This window comes from Manis javanica, chromosome 7, assembly GCF_040802235.1.
Source record: "Manis javanica isolate MJ-LG chromosome 7, MJ_LKY, whole genome shotgun sequence".
Taxonomy (NCBI): domain Eukaryota; kingdom Metazoa; phylum Chordata; class Mammalia; order Pholidota; family Manidae; genus Manis; species Manis javanica.
Window position 1 is genome coordinate 55,566,941 of NC_133162.1, and position 14,715 is coordinate 55,581,655.

Sequence of the window (14,715 nt, forward strand, 5' to 3'; positions counted from 1 at the left end):
TCAAGAACACTCAACCCAAAAGCAGCAGGATACACATTCTTCTCAAGTGCACATGGAACATTTTCAAGAATAGACCACATACTAGGACACAAAAAGAGCCTCAGTAAATTCAGGATTGAAATTGTACCAACCAGTTTTCAGATCACAAAGGTATGAAACTAGAAATAAATTATGAAAGAAAACAAAAAGCCCACAACACATGGAGGCTTAGCAACATGCTCATAAATAATCAATGGATCAATGACCAAATAAAAACAGATTGAGCAATATATGGAGATAAATGAAAACAACAACTCAACACCCCAAAACCTGTGCAATGTAGCAAAGGCAGTTCGAAAAGGAAAGTATACAGCAATAAAGGCTTACCTCAAGAAAGAAGAACAATTTGATATAAACAGTCTAAAGTCACAATTAATGAAACTAGAAAATGAAAAACAAATGAGGCCCAAGGTCAGTAGAAGGAGGGATATAATAAATATAAGAGCAGAAATAAATAAAATTGAGAAGAATAAAACAAAAGAAAGAATCAATGAAATGAGGAGCTGGTTCTTTTGAGAAAATAAACTAAACAGATAAAACCATAGATAGACTTATCTAGAAAAAAGAGTGTCTGCACACACAAACAGAATCAGAAATATGAGAAAGGAAAAAACACTACGGACACCATGTAAATACAAGGAATTATTAGAGAATACTATGAAAAATTATATGCTAACAAAATGGATAACCTAGAAGAACCTAGGTCAACTTTCTAGAAAAATACAACCTTTCAAGACTGACCCAGGAAGAAACAGAAAAATCTGAACAGACCAGTTACCAGCAATGAAATTGAATTGGCATTCAAAAAACTACCTAAGAACAAAAGCCCTGGAAAGATGGCTTCACAGCTGAATTTTATGAAACATTTAGTGAAGACCTAATACCCATCCTCCTTAAAGTTTTCCAAAAAGTAGAAGAGGACGGAATACTTCCAAACTCATTTTATGAGGCCAGCATCACTCTAATACCAAACCAGGCAAAGACACCAAAAAAAGAAAATTACAGACCAATATCTCTGATGAACAGAGATGCAAAAATCCTCAACAATGTATTAGCAAAATGAATTAAAAATACATCAAAATGATCATCACAATCAAGTGGGATTTATTCCAGGGATGCAAGTATGGTACAATATTCGAAAATCCATCAACATTATCCACCACATCAACAAAAAGGACCAAAATCACATGATCTTCTCCATAGATGCTGAAAAAGCATTTGACAAAATTCAACATCCATTCATGATAAAAACTCTTAACAAAATGGGTATAGAGGGCAAGTACCTCAACATAATAAAGGCCATATATGACAAACCCACAGCCAACATCATACTTAATAGCGAAAAGCTGAAAGCTTTTCCTCTAAGATCCGAAACAAGACAAGGATGCCCCCTCTCCCCATTTTTATTCAACATAGTACTGGAGGTCCTAGCCACAGCAACCAGATAACACAAAGAAATAAAAGGCATTCAGATAGGTAAGGAAGAAATTAAACTGTTATTGTTTGCAGATGACATGATATTGTACATAAGAAACCCTAAAAAATCCACCCCAAAACTATGATAACTAATAACTGAATTCAGCTAAGTTGCAGGACAGAAAATTAATATACAGAAATCTGTTTCATTCCTATATACTAATGATGAACTAGCAGAAAAATCAGAAAAACAATTCCATTTACAATTGCATCAGAAAGAATAAAATACCTAGGAATAAACCTAACCAAGAAGGTGAAAAACCTATGCTCTGAAAACTACAGGACACTCATGAGATAAATTAAGGAAAACATCAACAAATGGAAATACATCCTTTGCTCATGATAAGAATATTGTCAAAAGGGCCATCCTGCCTAAAGCAGTTTACAGATTCAGTGCAATCCCAATCAAAATACCAACAGCATTCTTCAACAAACTAGAACATATAGTTTGAAATTCATATGGAACTGCAAAAGACCCCAAATAGCCAAAGCAATCCTGAGAAGGAAAAACAAAGCTGGGGAATTACACTCCCTGACTTAAAGCTCTACTACAAAGCCACAGTAATCAATACAATTGGGTACTGGCACAAAAACAGACCTATAGATCCATGGAACAGAACAGAGAGCCCAGATATAAACCCACACATATATGGCCAATTAATATATGATAAAGGAGCCATGGATATACAATAGGGGAAATGACAGCCTCTTCCACAACTGGTGTTGGTTAAACTAGACAGCTACATGTGAGAGAACGAAACTGGATTATGGTCTAGCTCTATACACAAAAGTAAACTCAAAGTGGATCAAAGATCTGAATGTAAGTCATGAAACCATAAAACCCATAGAAAAAAACATAGGCAAAAATTCCTTGAATATAAACATGAGAATTTTTTTCCTGAAAAAAATTTGTCTCCTCAGGCAAGGGAAACAAGCAAAAAGGAACGAATGGGATTACATCTAACTAAAAAGCTTCTGTGCAGCTAAGTACCCCATGAGTAGAACAAAAAGGCACCCTACAGTATGGGAGAATAAATGACTCATCCAATAAGGGTTTAACATTCAAAATATATAAAGAACTCACACCCAAAAACCAAATAACATGATTGAAAAATGGGTGGGGATCTAACAGACACTTCTCCAAAGAAGAAATTCAGATGGCCAACATGCACATGAAAAGATGTGCCACATCACTAATTATTAGGAAAATGCAAATTAAAACTATAATGAACTATCACCTCACACCAGTTAGGATAGCCACTATCCAAAAGACAAGAACATAAATGCTGGCGAGGATGTGGAGAAAAGGGAACCCTCCTATACTGTTGGTGGGAATGTAAATTGGTTCAAATGCTGTGGAAAGCAATATGGAGGTTCCTCAAAAAACTAAAATTAGAAATACCATTTGACCCAGGAATTCCACTCCTAGGAATTTACCTGAAGAAAACAAGATACCTGATTCAAAAAGATATATACACCCCTATTTATATGAGAGCACTATTTACAATAGCCAAGATATGGAAGCAACCTAAGTGTCCATACTAGATGAATGGGCAAAGAAGATATGGTACATATACACAATGGAATATTATTCAGCCATAAAAAGAAAACAAATCCTACCATTTGCAATAAGATGGATGGAGCTAGAGGGCATTATGCTCAGTGAAATAAGCCAAGTGGAGAAAGACAAGTACCAAATGATTTCCCTCATTTGTGGAGGTTAACAACAAAGCAAAACTGAAGGAACAAAACAGCAGCAGACTCACAGACTCCAAGAAGGGACTAGCGGTTACTAAATGAAAGGAGTTGGGGAGGGTGGATGGGGAGGGAGGGAAAAGGGGATTAAGAGACAATACAATTAGTACACACAATATACGTAGGTCATGGGGAAAGCAGTATAGCACGGAGAAGACAAGTAATGACTCCATAGCATCTTACTACACTGATAGACAGTGATTTCAATGGGATGTGGGGGGGGACTTGATAATATGGGTGAATGTTGAAACCACAGTGTTGCTCATATGAAATCTTCATAAGATTGTATATCAATGATACCTTAATTTAAAAAAAGAAAAAAAACCAGCTACCTCATTTTCATCCTGTCTCTCAGCACGAACAGGGAAGTGGAATAAAGGAATGACTGAGAAGAGAAAGATGGATCTTGTGGTTCTCCAACACAATCCATCCATCTCATTCAACTTGTATTCAGTGCTTGCTACTTTTCAGGGGCTCTCCTAGACACATGATGCATCAGTTCCCTGCCTACTACCTTCAAAGTGAGGAGAACACAAACAGTCCCTGTGTGAAATCTAAGTTAGGGATGTTCAATTAAGGAAACCCTAAAATGACTTTTGAAAAATAAACTACTGCAGCACATAAGTAATGCATGCTGAGAACCAAGGAAGACAAGAGAGGATGGAAGGGAATAGCCCTGGGGCTGCTGAGTGCAGCGATTACACTTTCATATCACACCTATGGTTCACAATTGAGACTCAAGGCCTGACAAAAATGTCAATTTTAATAGAAAACTTTGCTCATCTCACTTCCAAAGATTCTGGATTTAGGTAACACGAGTTGAAACCTTGAACACAAGCATAATGTACTTTACTTTCCATACATCAAGTCCATCATAATTCTGACTTCTTCACAAAGACTCCTCTGCTGATGCCAAAGCCACACTGGTAACTCAGGTAAATCAAGTGAGTATCATACAATTGAGCACTTAAGTCTATATTCTTGATGGTTTCTCTGAATATCTTCTTGCTCTTCAAGAACAAGGGCTATGTTTTCATAGTCCCAAGAGCAGAGCTGGGTGCCCAAAGGGTGTGTAATAAACACTCATTTTCACATGTCTAATCGTTTACTAATTCTCTATGGCTAAATCCCACTAGACTTCAGCTATGCTGCATAACACATTGATGGCTCAGTCTGGGTGCACACCTCGCCCGCTGGAGGTCAGTGCTTGGGTGCAGAAAAGAACAGAGTCATTGCTGCCTCACAGCCTGATTCACTAACACTGTGATCATGGTCAGTGCGCCTTGCCTGGGTAGAATCTAAAGTAAGAAGTAAAGGGTATCTAAGGAAAAGCCTGTGAAATCTTAACCCATTCACGGGCATATAGATGGGAAGGGAAAGGGAAGGAAAGAGGAGCGGGCGAGAAGGGAGGAGAGTGGAGGGGATGAGAAAGGAGGGGAGGGGGAAAGGGATGGGAAAGGAAGAGAAGGAATATAGACATGGCGTGACAGCTGTAGCCATGGTAAACTTTAGAGTAACTCATGTATTTGCCTATGATCAGACTTTGAATATTCAAGTTCCCACAGGCCAAAGTGGTCATATTCTCAAATATCTATGGACGACAGGCAGGCCCATTAAATTAGGCAAAAGGGTTGTGGTAGACTATATTGTACATACTATTGGTTGCCTCCCCCTGCAAGTGGATTACACTTTCTCAGCCCGTCTGCAGTCACAGTGCAACTTGCCTTGGCCAATGAAAGAAGTGCAGATGCTTTAAGAGCTAGTACATTTTTCTTCATGCTCTCTTTCCTTCTACTTTAGTACCAGTGATGCTCCATAGACAGACTGCTCCCTGGCCTGATACTGGAGTGAAAAATGATGTGGAACAAAACCACAATGGACTTGTAATTTTACCTTTCCAGTAAGCCATTGAAACTTTTCATTCATTTGTTACTACAGCATAACCCACAATTAATATACAAGTCAGGCAGAAGACATTAAGGGATGGTGGGTACTGGGTAAGCACATTCCCTTCCCAAAGAGAATATAAGCCTAGCATGCCAGATTTTCAAGTTTTTTAAATGCTGGCAATTAATTTGGTTTTCTTCTCAGTAACACCGTGTGAATCAAACAAAAGCCTATGGGCCACCAGTCTTCAACCTCTGTTACTGGCCCTTGGCATTTGTAGAATGAACACATACCTGGATCATGCTATACAAATGTATTGAAGTGTGATTTTTAACTACACACTCGGAATCTGGTGTGCATAAGCAGAGTTTAATTCCTGAGTCAGTCTGAAGGACCACCAGCATCCCACCACAGTGCAGGTTGGTTGTTCTCTATTTCAAATGCTGAAACTCTCAAGGGTTTGAAGGAGTTACTTGGCTTTTTAACTCAAATTTTACCACATTCTAGTGAAGAGTTCATCTTCACTTGTGCATTTGGGCCAATATGGCTCCTGCCTACCTCTACAGTCACATCTCATGCCATCTTATTCTCCCTCACTATGTTGCAGACCAGTGATAAAGTCTAATCCATGGACTGGTCTTAATCTGAGAATTATTCCTTGCCTGTCGGCAATGAGATAAGAAACTTGATCCAGAATGTAAACAAACTATATTACTAAGCATATTCTTTAGTTCAATGACAATATACACTATACATATCCTATATCCTAAGCATTGAGCACAAGGTCTGTTACTAATAGGCACTCAAACATTTGAGTAAATAAATGAGGGATGGAGGGAAGCACGAACAGTATGGTTTAGGATTATATCTGTCAATGTCAGGAAAAACAGCAACATCTTCAGTGACTCATCATGAAGTGTCAGAAAGAGTTCACTTTGCCTTTGAGGGTTGCTCTGCTTCCACCCCACCAGTGAAGAATCCTTAGAAAAGCGTCCTAACTCAACGCCCCCTTCACAGCATTTTATGAGAGCTTCAGTAGAGATGTCAGGAACCATCACAGTGTTTTTCCATCTTGTGCTAAGGTCATGTGATAGGAAGGTGGTTAAAGTTATTTGGTCTGTGTCACAGCATCAGATCTTCAAATGACTCTTTGAATCACCCAAACAGCACAGCCATTAAACTGGTGCCAGAAAAATGAGCCATCTTTCTGGCTGAAACACAAATCTTGCTGGTGGCAAGTGACAAAAAAGAGCTACTCAGACTGCCCAAGTGGCTTCATTGTATAAAGGCTGCAGTGCTTCCTACCCTGGAGAAGTCAACCTGTAACTGTAATCTAAATTCTCCTTTGGCTTCACAAAGGTACAAAATCAGATACTATGGGACCTGGGGCAAGGGATAGGGTAGTAGGGACTGTGGGAAACTTCACATACCCTAACTAAAAACACAGTGGTTGGTTAGTTCTAAGAAAACATTACAATGCAGGAATGCAGGCCCAGAAATGTCAGCTCTTTTGATTTTTCAGAAGAAGCTGGAAATTTATATGAGGGATAAAAATGTGGTATGGGTATATACAAGTATGAGTATATATCAAATTCAACTCTAATGCTATTTATTTAGTTCATACTATGTCCAAGTCACTGTCTTAGACATCTATGTATGTCCCAGATATAGCTATTTATTAAAAATAAAAATGAACAAAAGCCAGGACCCACGGACTCAAAAAGCTCTAATTTTGTCAGAAAACCAAGACATGTTCTTAAATAGAACATAAGACAATATGGGGAATGCTGTGTATTAAGTGTGTATAAAGCACATTTACAGTCCTAACATACAGTGAATGCTACATGTGTTGGCTGCTGCTGTTATGACTATTGTAATACTATAGTATTACTATATCATTATAATCATGATTTCAGGATTACGCTTGACAAAATGACCTGGAGAAGGCCCAGCAGACAGTCTTGCACTTAACTAGGCATTCAAACACCAGCCAAATGAAGGAAAGCTTGGTGAAAGAGCAGCATTTGAGTTGGGACTTAAGAAATGAGTAGGAAAATTTTAACACATGAAGAAAGAGGCTTAGGCAAAAGGAACAAAGAGCCTCTAAGGATAAAGGCATCCTCGAAGACTGGACAAAGTTTGTTCTGGTCAGAACCTGAGGAAAAAGAAGAGGAAGCAAGGATAGAAAGAGGAACTCACCGTGAAGAGCCCTGAATGCCACTCAAGACTCCATGTGGCTCACAACAGGCACTTGAGCTCAGTGTAAAGCCTGCTCTGCACAGCCTTCTAGATAGGAGTCTAGTCAATGACTACTCAGACAAAGAAGAGACTAGTTTCCAAATTTTAGATATTCAGGACATGCAGAGCAGTTCCATGTACACATATGATTTTATGCTGTGCTTGTTATTTGACCTCGGGCCCCTTACTTAACCTCTATATTTCCTCATCTGGAAAATGCGCATGATAGTTTTATCAACCCAAAATGGTGGAAATGAGATCATCCACATAAACCACTTCAAAAAGTATTTAGCACAGACTAAAGTGCTCCATAAATGCTACCTGCTTTTCATTATTCATGTATTATGCCGAGAGGTAAAACAGAGGAAAACGCTTCACTTGGGCCCTTTGTGAGCAGTGGTGTAGGTTGGAGGCCTGTCACAGTATCCTTCATGCTCTAGAATGTTACATGCTGCTTCAGAGACCAGGGGACTTCCACTTGGGGAGTCTTGTAGTCCCAGCTCCACCCCCACTGCCTCCAAGCAGCCCCCTTTCTCCCACCTTTGCCCCTAAACAAAGGGGCCTCCATGCCCAGCCCAGAGATGAAAAACGAGCATCATGTTGGAAAACCACCCACCTCCACCATGCTCCCGCACCTCTCTCTAGACAGTCATTAACTCCTTTTCTAAAGCAAGAAGGTCCCCTTAACACAATCGTCTCCAATCTCATTCCTGTTTCTCCAAATCCACTTCCTTTGCTCCTCGAGAAAAGAGAAGTATTTTTTTTTGTTTCTGTTTGCAAAGGTATAAAATGTGTGTATCTGGAGTAAGGAGTGGAGGCTGAGTCATGGGAAACTTGTGTCCATAAGTTTTATGAGTTGGGCCCACAATTATGCCAACAGATTAATACAAAAAGATTTTGATTCTTAGATGATTTATCTACCTCTTCATCATCCAAAATAATATTAACCAACTCATAAATGAGAGTGGTAACCAAAGCTTACCAACTCATAAATGAGAGTGAACTCCCTACAAAAATCAAATAGGGTATTAAAATGGGGAGCTGCTTCTTCCATGTACATACTGGGCAGAAGTCCAAGCCAGGAGCATACAGAGGTACAGGTACATATGAGAGACCATCTCACAAAAAAGGCAGCAAAGTCCAGGCCACCATCAGGACTGGCAATTTGGTATTCTCATGACACTGGGAAGCTTTTGAAAGCAATAACCTAGAGGCAAAGCTGAGGTTGACAAACAGGCACCTGGTTGGGACAAGAGGCAAATCAGGAAACTGGATTCAAGATTCTTGTCAAATACTTTCTCTGTAGCTTGGGCCTATCTCTACTATACCTTCAAAAGTGGCAGCTTTTACACTAGGAGCATCTTAAAGGCACCACTGTTTCAGACACAAGTCCTCTGCCAAGCTCAAGGTACCTCAACAACACAAGTTGTTTTAATGGTACTGCATTAACACTGAATGGTGGCTTTATTAGAAATTATTCAAAGCCTATTTGCTTTTCACAAGTGTCTGTCATCTTGGCCAAGGGACAAGGCATTCTTAATTTCAGTGCTTTGTTGCCTTTATTTCTTTGCTACTATGTAGTCAATAGGAGCAAGAAGAGACATTAGGCTCTAAAGTTTATTCTCTCCCCACTCTCTAGCTTCCAGGTGCTGTAAATTTTCCTTGTTTTTTGGTTTAAGTCTGTTTAAAAATAACAGAGTGATTAAGTACTGGTTAAAGGGAATTGTCCTGTTGTCATAGAGGTCTCTGCACAGCAAAGGAAATGATGAAAAGGCAACCTAATGAGTGGGAGAAAATATTTGCAAATCATAATCTGATTAATATCCGAAATATATACAGAACTCATATAACTCAATAGCGAAAAACCCAAACAATCAGATAATAAAATGGGCAGAGATTTTGAACAGCCATTTTTCCAGAGAAGGCATATGAAAAGGTCCTCAGCATTACTAGTCATCAGGGAAATGCAAATCAAAACCACAATGAGATATCACTGTTAAAATAGCTATTATCAAGAAGACAAGAAATAACTAAAGTTGGCAAGATTATTGAGAAAAGAGAACCCTTATGCCCTATTGGTGGGAATATAAATTGGTATAGCCACTTTGGACAAGAGTATGGAAATTCCTCAAAAAAATTAAAGATAGAACTACCATATGATCCAGCAATTCCACTTCTGTATATTTACCTGAGGAAAACAAAAACTAACTCAAAAAGATACCTATATTCCCATATTCACTGCAGCATTATTTATAATAGCTAAGATATAAAAGCCACCTAAATGTCCACTGATGGATGAATAGATAAAGATGATATGACATGTAGATACAAAGGGATACTATTCAGCCATAAAAAAGGAAGAAATCCTGCCAATTGTGACAACATGGATGGATCTTGAGGGCATTATGCTAAATGAAGTAAGTCAGAAAAAAGAAAGACAAATACCATATGACTTCACTTATATGTGGAATAAAAGAAAAACTGAACTCACAGATTGCTGGTTGCCAAAGGTGGAGGTGGACAAAAATGAGTGAAGATGGTCAAAAGGTATACTTCAAGTTATAAAATATATAAGTCCTGAGGATCTATTTTACAGCATGGAAACTAGAGTTAATAATACAGAATTTCATCTTTGAAAGTTGATAAGAAAGAAAATCTTAAAAGTTCTCTTCACAAGAAAAAAATCTGTAACTATGGATGATGACAGATGTTAACTAGACTTATTGTGATCATTTCACAATCTATACAAATATTGAATCAGTATGTTGTACACCTCAAACTAATACAATGTTATATGTCAATTATGTCTCAAAAAAAAAATTCTCCTGAAGACATCAAGCAAGTAGAGGCAGTGTGAAGTGAAACAGTTATAGGCTTCCCAGTGTAACAGACATGGGTTCAAATCCTGATGCTCTGACCTACCTTGCAAGGGTATTTGAGGACTCAATATATATGTAAAAATCCTTCTCCAGTAATGGTATTATTATTTTAATCACAGACAGAGTTTTAACCAGGAATTAAATTACTACAGACCTTCAGACTCAGACTGAACACCTGTGAAGACATAGCAAATGAATAATTTTAAAGGTTCCTTGTGCTGTAGTAGGAACACAGCATGCTTGGATAGTAACAAAACGGATATGTGGGGAACAGGAAACAAGTGGATGGTGAGTAAAAGACATTCTTTATATTTAAATGTGCCCCATTATAATTGTTCTGAAACTACTTGTATAAAAGACATATGTTTCACACTGTTTACAGAGAAATTAAATTACTTCAAAAAAGGGGATGAGAGGTGATCCAAGACGGTGGCATAGGAAGATCCTGAACTCACCCCCTCCCACAGACACACTGAATCTATACCTAATATACAGCAATTCCTTCTAAAGAAGAACTAAAGGCTGATTGAACAGCTTTTGCACAACAAACAATAGAGAAACCACATAGAGATACAGAGACACTGTAATCACAGGAACCCTACTCCCAACACAGCAACTTACAGTGGTCAGGGATATCACTTAAGAGACCCTTACACAGATTCACCTGCCCTGGGCCATTGTGAAAAAACAACAGTTTAAAGAACAACTAGACCGTAGGTAAAGAAAATCCACTTACCAACTTTAGAGCAGCAGCCCAACTAGCAGAGAACTAATGGGACTCTCTCCAGGATCAGAAGTGCTGGTGAGCACCATATTTTACATTCACTCTCATTCTTGATAGTGCAGATGGGAACAGGGTCTAGGCACTTCAACTGGCATAGTGGGGCTGCCCCAGTATGACCCTAGGACCCCAGTCCATACCAGCTCTAGACATCCCCCCAGTATGGTGCACCCCAGAACCCCCCCCCCCGACTGTACCCACCACAGCTCCAGCTGTCCCACCAAGACAGCCACAGCACAGCATACCCTGGAACCACCCCTAGCCCACTGCTGCTCCAGCCATCCTCCCAAGGGAGGCCCAGACCCACTCCAGCTCTAGCCAAGGCAGCCCTGACTTGTCACATTCTCGGACATAACCAGCCCATCCTTGATCCAACTACCTTGCCAGTGCAGCCCTGATGCAGTGCACCCAGGACTCCTTGGACTGTGCCCACTCCAACTCTAGCCATACCACTGAGCAGCCACAGTATGGAGTGCCCCAGTGCCCCCCAGCCCATGCCCACTCTAGCTCCAGCCATATTGCCAAGGAAGCCCCAGTGTGATGTAACTTGGGATCTCCCAGCCTGTGCCCACTCCAGCTCCAGTGGTAGGGAAGCCCAGCATGGTGCACCCCAGACTCTCCCACCCCATGCCCACTCCACCTCCAACTGTACCACCAGGGTGGGTAGAGCATACCCAGGACCCCTACTGCTAGAGCAGTTGCAATGTACCCCAACACACCCCACGCCCAGTCCAGCACCAGCCAGTCTGCTAAAGCCACGAAGCACATGCAATTTACACAGAGGATGTCTTCCACAAAGCCACTTCTTCAAGACTAGGAGAGGGAGCTGTTTTGACTAATTTATAGAAACAAAGTTAAACAAAATGAGGAGAGAGAGGAATATGTTGCAAACAAAAGAACAAGATAAAGCCAGGGATGTTTATGTGAGTGGTGGCAGGAGGGTGGGGGTGGGGAGTGGGGGGAGGGGACCTGATAAAACATAGGTAAGTAATTTATCTGATAGAGACTTCAAAAATAATAGTCATAAAGATGCCCACCAAACTCAGGAGAAGACTGGAGAAATACAGTGAGAACTACAACAATGCATTAGGAAATATACAAAAGAACCAATCAGACCCAAAGAATACAATAGCTGAAATTAAAAATACACTAGAGGGAATCAGCAGCAGACTAGATGATACAGAAGAACAGATCAGTGATACCAGAAACAGAATAATGGAACTCACTCAATCAGAACAACACAAGAAAAAAAGATTAAATGAAGATAGTTTAAGGAACCTATGGGACAATGTCAAGCATACTAATATTTGTATTATAGTGGTCCCAGAAGGAGAAAAGAGAGAAAAGGGGGTAGAAACTTATTTGAAGAAATAATGACTGAAAATTTCCCTAACCTTGGAAAGGAGACAGATATCCAGGTCCAGAAAGCACAGAGAGTACCAAACAAGATGGCTCAGAGATACACACCAAGACATACCACAATTAAAATGGAAAAATTTAAAGAAAGACTCTTAAAGGAAGCAAGAAAAAAAAATAGCCACATACAAGGGAAACCCCATAAAACTATCAGCTGATTTTTCAGCAGAAACTTTTCAGGCCAGAAAAGAGTGACAGGGTATATTTAAAGTGCTGAGAGGGAAAACTTAGAACCAAGAACATACTACCTAACAAGGTAGTTCAGAAGTAAAGGGAAATAAAGAGTTTCCCAGAGAAGAAAAAATAAAAGTAGTTCATCACCACTAACCAACCTTACAAGAAATGTTAAGGGTCTTCTTTAAGCAGAAAAGAAAAGGCCATTGCTAGAAATAAAATATATGGAAGGAAAAATCTCACTGGTAAAGGCAAACATATAGTAAAAGCAGTGAATCATCCACTTAAAAAGCTAGTAAAAAGACTAAGACAAAAATAGTAGTCAACTGTAACTATAATAAGCAATTAAGGGATACACAAAATTAAAAGATGTAAAATATGAACCCAAAAACATAAAAAGTAACCGTGGGGAGTAGAAATGTAGTGAGTTTAGAATGTATTTGAACTTAAGTGATTACTAACTTTATGAAGATTGCTATATATATAGATCAATATGTGTGTGTGAGTGTGTGTGTGTGTGTATAAACCTCATAGTAATCACAAACCAAAAATTCCAATAGAGACAATAAAATAGATAAAGAGAAAGGAATGTAAACATAACACTAAAGAAAACCATCAAGCCACAAAGGAATAACCCAAGAGAAGAAAGAAACAGAACTACAAAACAACCAGAAAACAATTTTTAAAATGGCAATGAGTATATAATTATCAATAACTACTTTAAAAGTAAATGAACTAAATGCTCCAATCAAAAGACACAGGGTGGCTGAATGAATAAAAAAGAAAGACCCATCTATATGCTTCCTACGGAGACTCACTTCAGATCTAAAGACACACACAGATGAAAGTGAAGAGAAAAAATAGATATTCCATGCAAATGGAAATGAAAAGAAAGCTAGAGTATCCATACTCATATCAGACATAATAAACCTTAAAGCATACCACAATTAAAATGGAAAAATTTAGGGAGACTCTTAAAGGAAGAGTCTTTTACTGCAATAAAAGACAAAGAGCATTACATAATGATAAAACAGTTAATCCAAGAAGAGAATATAATATTTATAAATAATTATGCACCTAATATAGGAGGACCTAAATATATAAAACAAATATTAATAGACATAAAGGGAGAAATAGACAGTAATACAATAATAGTAGTGGACTTTAACACCTGACTTATATTAACGGATAGAACATCCAGACATAAAATCAATATGGAAACATTGGCCTTAAATGACACATTAGACCAGATAGACTTAAAAGATATGTACAAAAAATTTCATCCCAAAACTGCATAGTACACATTCTTCTCAAATGCACACGGGACATCCTCCAGGATAGATTGCATTAAGCCACAGAACAGATCTCAGTAAATTTAAGAAGCCTGAAATCATGCATTTTTTCAGTATGACCACAATGGTATGAAACTAGAAATAAATTACAAGAAGCCACAAACAAATAGAGCCTAAATAGAAAATAGGTCAACAAAAAAAATTAAAAAGGAAATGAAAAATTACCTTTAGACAAATGAAAATGGAAACATGACTTTCCAGAATCTGTGGGACATAGCAAAAGCAGTTCTAAGAAGTAACTTCATAGCAATACAGGCCTTCCTCAAGAGATAAGAAAAATCCCAAATGAACAACCTAACTTTACAACTAAAGGAACTAGAAAAAGGAGAACCAACAAAGTCCAAAGTTAGTAGAAGCAAGGGAATAATAAAGATCAGAGCAGAAATTAATTAAAATAGAGACTGAAAAAAAATACGGAAGATTTAGGAAACTAAAATTACTTCTTTGAAAAGATAAGCAAAAACCAATAATCCTCTAGTCAGACTCATTCTTAAAAAAAGAGAATGGTCCTGTGGGTAAAATTGCAGCATTTCCAGAATCTCTCACCTGGCCTTAGTTCATCTCCAGATCAATAGGGATTCCAAGGGGTGGAGAGAAATAGTCTATCTCCATATCAACAGGTAATTACAAGGGTGAGTGAGGGCATATCTACACCAGAGCGGCGGGGTGGGATCCTTTTTCTGCAGCCAGGTCCTGCAAGACACGGGAGAGAAGTGGA

At 38.7% G+C, this 14,715-nt stretch overlaps 1 long non-coding RNA gene across 3 annotated transcripts in view; it reads right to left on the reverse strand.

Moving 5' to 3' along the window:
- The window catches only part of LOC118969190 (uncharacterized), a 115,114-nt gene that overhangs the window by 23,085 nt on the left and 77,314 nt on the right, over window positions 1-14,715 (reverse strand). The window contains exon 3 of one of the 3 annotated variants that reach the window (XR_012133236.1): window positions 14,544-14,690. The exons of the other annotated variants lie outside the window; for them this stretch is intronic. This is a non-coding gene — a long non-coding RNA (uncharacterized lncRNA). The remainder of the gene's footprint in view (window positions 1-14,543; window positions 14,691-14,715) is intronic. 3 annotated transcript variants of the gene reach the window in all.